This window comes from Peromyscus maniculatus, chromosome 21 (assembly GCF_049852395.1).
Source record: "Peromyscus maniculatus bairdii isolate BWxNUB_F1_BW_parent chromosome 21, HU_Pman_BW_mat_3.1, whole genome shotgun sequence".
NCBI lineage: Eukaryota > Metazoa > Chordata > Mammalia > Rodentia > Cricetidae > Peromyscus > Peromyscus maniculatus.
Genome location: NC_134872.1, coordinates 44,693,969 through 44,699,968, shown reverse-complemented (window position 1 = coordinate 44,699,968; position 6,000 = coordinate 44,693,969). Strand labels below are relative to the sequence as shown.

General features: G+C 42.0%; 1 pseudogene; it reads right to left on the bottom strand.

The window, feature by feature from the left end:
* Positions 1–1,698: 1,698 nt before the first annotated feature.
* On the bottom strand, positions 1,699–4,542 carry LOC102926326 (disks large homolog 5-like; annotated as a pseudogene).
* Between the last annotated feature and the right edge of the window lie 1,458 nt (positions 4,543–6,000).

Genomic DNA, 6,000 nt, shown 5'->3' with positions numbered 1-6,000 from the left:
TACCCATCGATCCATCTCAGTGGCCCCGGGTGGAACCTGGCTTCCAGAATGTGCTCGTGGCTCTGCCTTGAGCTGGAGGATTTGAAAGCAGGCCACGGTTATCACAGTTTTGTTCTCTAGCTAAGCCGGAGGGGGTCCTTAGTGACCACAAGTGGTTTAATAACTACCCGTAGTTTTTATTTGATCAAATCTCTTGTAAAGATTAGAGGTTTGTGAAATCAGATCTGTGAAGAGTGTAAAAGGAATAGATGTTAATGGGCCCGGATGAGTAGGCTAAAACACGAGAGAAATGCAGGCGGCCCTTAATGAAGCCATCTCCCAAGAAAAAGGGGGGAAATGGTAGCAGCCATTCCTGAGCTCTGCTGAGGATGAAATAAAAAGAAAACCAGCTTAATTGAACCATCAGGGAATCAAACATGAAAAGAAATCTTTGTTCAACAATGGCCTACATTTTCATCTCTATTTAATTGTGAGGCTCCTCTGGGTAGCCGGATAGTGCGGTCTTCATCTTCTGACGGCAGAACGGATGGAGACCACAAAACTGCCGGTCCAGGACTCCAAGAACCAGCCTCCAAAGCCTCTGGGACCTTATCTAAGGCTCAAAGTGGCTCCGATCTCTCTCTCCCACCGTTAGGAATATTTGGGATGCACGTACCACACACAGACTTTAATGGTTGAGATGAATGGCGTGGGAAGGAATTTCTTTTCTTTTCCTTTTTTTTTTTTTTTAAGCATATCTGTCTCTTTTTTGGTGAATTTGGAAATTGTTTTTTTTTTAATTAATAAAAAATGCATTTTTCTTGAAAGGGGCTCTAAAAGGGCAGTCAATTTAAACAAGTGAATAGCCTTATAAAATTATGAAAAACAGCCACAAGAACAAATATCAAAAAAACAAAGCCAAAACCGGAACAGCAGCAACAAACCCTAAACCAAAAACCAAAGAAAAATTAAGAGAAGCAGCATTCTCTAGCTGCAGATTGAACCGCACAGATCTACACCCTGTGGCTGGCCTTGGAGACATGGTAGGAAGACAGTCACCAATTGTAACAGCAGTTTCAAGAGTATGGCCATCCCTCTTTGGGGCTTTATATGCCATGTTCTCCCCAAGGGTGAGGTATTTTCCTCTTTATGAGTTCATAGCTACAAAGTGGTGTCTTTTTCTGATGATGCCTAGATCCTAGGGTGATGAATGCCATGCTCTCTAGTTGCCTGTAGCTTCCTTTGGCTTCCTCCGTTCTCACAAAAGGTGTCAAGAAGGAAAGAGAGTCGAGCCCCAGAAGCAGCCATGATGGGTCAGTAGCTAGGAATACCCAAGGCCTATTTCACAATGGAAACCACATTTGAAAAAGAAAATGCATCCCCAGAATTCAGTAATTGCTGGGAATGGGGCTCAGCAGGTGGCTGTAGAGCCTCCTTCTGCAAGTGGATCTCATCCTGGGCTGTGGCCTGTTCCAGCTCAGGCTGAAGTATTTGGACTGAGTATCAAATGTATTGTTTCCTGGACAGTAGTTCTTGTTGACTGGGCCAGCACATTTCCCTGAGGTCTCCTTTCTTTGGCAGTTCATCTGGGAGACTTCAAAGTGATGTTGCAGCTTTTCTGCCAAGTCCTTCTCTTTGGTGACCACCTCCTTCTGCTTTAGCAGGAACTGAAGTCTTTCCTTCAATCTTCTGAGCTCCTGTTGTTACTGGGGTTTGAGATCACTGGTCTTCTTCCTCCTGGCCCTTACAAATCACTTTCAGGTCCTTCAAGTGGAGCAGGACCCAATCCTCCAGCAGTTCCTTGTTCTCCTGCCTCAGTGTGTCCACCTTCTTCTCCAGCTGATTCTGTTCCACCAGGAGCTGCCTGTGCAGACTGCGATAGAAGACCGTCTCCTTGGTCAGCTCACTGAACTTCTCTGATGCCTCCGTGTTCTCATTCTCCAAGCTCTTTAGTTCTGACATGACCTGGTTATGCTCCAACTTCAGTTTTTCATAGGAAGGATTTGGCTGTGGTAGGGCCTATGGTCCACAGTTCCTTCAGTGATGAAGATCAGGTCACAGGTCACTTCTTTTGCTGGTCACCAGCTGCAGCTCTGTGGTCAGCCTCTCCATTTCCTTCTTCAGCTGTTTCTTGGTGAGGAGGACTGGGTGGGATGATGGCTCCAGGGCTGCCTAGCAGTGGGGCTTAGTTCAGTCCCATGCAGGCTTCCTGCTATCCGTCTAGAGTCCATGAGCTCCCCCGAGCTCGGGTCATCTGTCTTTGTGGGTTTGCCCTTCATGATCTTGACCCCTCATGCTTACATAATCCCTCCTCCCTCTCTTCAACTGGACTCTCAGAGCTCAGCCCAGGGCTTGGCTGTGGATCTCTGCATCTGCTTCCATCAGTTACTGGGTGAAGTTTCTATGATGACAATTAGGGTAGTCACCAATCTGATTGCAGGAGAAGGCCAGTTCAGGCACCCTCTCCGCTATTGCTAGGAGTCTTCACTGGGCTCATGCTTGCAGATTCCTGGGAGTTTCCCTGGTACCAGGTTTCTCCCTAACCCCACAATGGCCCCTCTATTCAGATATCTCTTTGCCAGTATTTTATGGAGTATTTTTGCATCAATGTTCATGAGGGATATTGGTCTGTAATTCTCTTTCTTTGTTGTATCTTTATGTGGTTTGGATATCAGGGTAACTGTAGCCTCATAAAAAGAGTTTGGGAATGCTCCTTCTGTTTCTATTGTATGGAACAATTTGAGGAGTACTGGTATTAACTATTCTTTGAAAGTCTCCTAGAGTTCTGTGCTGAAACCATCTGGCCCTGGGCTTTGGTTGGGAGACTTTTAATGACTGCTTCTATTTCCTTAAGTGTTATAGGTCTATTTAACTGTTTATCTGGTCCTGATTTAATTTTGGTATGTGGTACCTATCCAGAAAATTGTCCATTTCTTTTAGATTTTCCAATTGTGTGGCATATAGGTTTTTGAAGTATGTCCTAATGATTCTCTGGATTTCCTCAGTGTTTATTGTTACACCCACTTTTAATTTCTGATTTTGTTAATTTGGATACTCTCTCTCTCTCTCTCTCTCTCTCTCTCTCTCTCTCTCTCTCTCTCTCTTTCTCTGCCTTTTAGTTAGTTTGGATAAGGATTTGTCTATTTGTTGATTTTATCAATGAACCAACTCTTTTTTTGTTCATTGATTCTTTGTATTGTTCTCTTTGATTCTATTTTATTAATTTCAGCCTACAGTTTATTTCCTGTTGTCTACTCCTCCTGAGTGAATTTGTTTCTTTTTGTTCTAGAGCTTTCAGGTGTGCTGTTAAGTCTCTAGTGTGAGATTTCTCCAAATTCTTTTTGTAGGTATTTAGTGCTTTGAACTTTCCTCTTAGCACTGCTTTCATAGTGTTTCATAAGTTTGGGTATGTTATGAATTCATTTTCATTGAATTCTAGGAAGTCTTTAATTTCTTTATTTCTTCCTTGACCTAGTGGTGATTCAGTTAAGAGCTGTTCAGTTTCCATGAATTTATAGCCTTTCTCTAATGTGTGTTGTTATTGAATTCTAACTTTAACCCATGGCAATCCAATAAAATACAGGAGGTTACATTTTTTTGTACCTGTTGAGATTTGTTTTGTGAGCAAGTATGTTGTCAGTTTTAGAGAAGGTTCCATGAGATGCTGAGAAGAAGGTATATTCTTTTGTGCTTGGATAAAATGTTCTATAGATGTCTGCTAGGTCCATTTGAGTCATAGCATCTGTTAGATCCCTTATTTCTCTGTTAAGTTTCTGTCTGGCAGACCTGTCCATTGGTGAGACTGGGGAGTTAAGTCTCCCACTATTAGTGTGTGGGGTTTGATTCGTGATTTAAGCTTTAGTAATGTCTCTTTTACAAGTGTGGGTGTCCTTGTATTTGGGGCATAACTGTTCAGAATTGAGACTTCATCTTGATGGATTTTTCCTGTGATGAATATGAAATGTCCTTCTCCATCTCTGTTGATTGTTTTTAGTTTGGAGTCAATTTTCTTAGATATTAGGATAGCTACACCAGCTTGTTCCTTAAGTCCACTTGATTGGAAAATCTTTTCCCAACCCTTTACTCTGAGGTAATGCCTGTCTTTGAAGTTGAGATGTGTTTCTTATATGCAACAGAAGGATGGATCCTGTTTTCATATCCATTCTGTTAGCTGTGTCTTTTTATAGGCAAATTGAGTCCATTATTAATGACCGGTGATTGTTAATTCCTGTTATTATTTTATTTTGGTGGTGGTGGTGGTGGTGGTGGTGGTGGTGGTGGTGGTGGTAGTAGTAGTAGTGTGTGTGTGTGTGTGTGTGTGTGTGTGTGTGTGTGTGTGTGTGTTTCCCTTCTTTGATTTGCTAGTGTGAGATTATCTATTGCCCATGTTTTCTTAGATTCATCTACCTTTCTTTGGTTGGAGTTTTCCTTCTAGTACTTTCTGTGTGTCTGGATTTGTGAATAGGTATTGTTTAAATCTGGTTTTGTCATAAAATATCTTGTTTTCTCTGTCTATAATGATTTAAATCTTTTCTGGGTATAGCAGTCTGGACTGACATCCATGGTGCCTTAGTGTCCCCAAAAGTTCTGTCCAGATCCTCTGGCTTTTAGAATTTCCATTGAGAAGTCGGGTGTAATTTTGATGGGTCTGCCTTTTTCATTTGCAGCTCTTAATATTCTTTCTTTGTTCTGTATGTTTAGTGTTTTGGTTATAATGTGGTGAGGGGACTTTTTTTTTTTGGTCCAGTCTATTTGGTATTCTGTAAACTTTTTGTACCTTCATAGGCATGTCCTTCTTTAGGTTGGAAAAGTTTTCTTCTATGATTTTGTTGAATATATTTTATGTGCCCTTGAGCTGGAATTCTTTTCCTTCTTCTATTCTTGTTATTCCTAGGTTTGGTCTTTTCATGGTGTCCCAGATTTCCTGGATGTTTTGTGTTAAGAACTTGTTGGATTTAACATTTTCTTTGACCAATGAATTTATTTCCTTTATCCTATTTTCAATGCCTGAGAGTCTCTCTTCCATCTCTTGTATTCTGTTGGTTATGCTTATATCTGTAGTTCCTGTTCATTTACCCAGACTTTCCATTTCCAGCATTCCCTCAGTTTGTGTTGTCTTTATTGCCTCTATTTCAATTTTCAAATATCGAACTGTTTCCTTTACCTATTTGATTGTTGTTTTTTTCTTGGCTTTCTTTAAGGGATTTATTGACTTCTTCCAATTTTTTGTTTGTCTTTCCTACATTTCTTTAAGGGAGTTTTTAATTTCCTCTTTAAGGGCCTCTGTCATCATCATAAAGTTATTTTTAAAGTCATTTTCTTGTGCTTCAGCTGCATTGGAATGTTCAGGTCTTGCTGTTGTAGGATTACTAGGTTCTGGTGGTGCCATATTGCTCTTTATGTTGTTGAGTGTATTCTTGCACTGCCATTTACCCATCTGGGTTTGGGATAATTATAGGAGCAGGTGTTGATTCTTGTGATGTCTTTGTTTGGTGAGTCTTTTGTTCCTTTATCATCTCTTGCCCTGAATGGCCAAGGATTCTGGTTGTCAGGTCAAGTATGGTTGTCTCAGCTGAGGTTTGTTGGGGGTGAGTGCCTAGATCCAGCATATCATCCAGTTCTTAAAACCAACACACAACAGCCAGAACTGGATGATATGCTGGATCTAGGCACTCACCCCCAACAAACCAGAACCCTTGGCCATTCAGGAAAGTCATGAGGCATGACAAAACCCATTATCAGAGCAGAGTTTTATTAGAAGGGAGAGGGGAGGGACAGAAGAGAGTGACCAGGCCTGTGGAAGTCATGTGCAGAGAGAGGCGGGGGGCGGGGGGCGGGGGAGGAGAAGGAAGAGGAGGGGGAGGAGGAGAGAGCAGAAGAGAGGGGAGGAATCTGTGACTGGCTTTTTAAGGATTCCCCCGCACAAGCGCATGTGGGCTTATGGAGCTACACCATGCATGTACAGATTGTGTGACCACACTGTACACATTGTGCGATCACACAGCGCACAGATTATGCAGG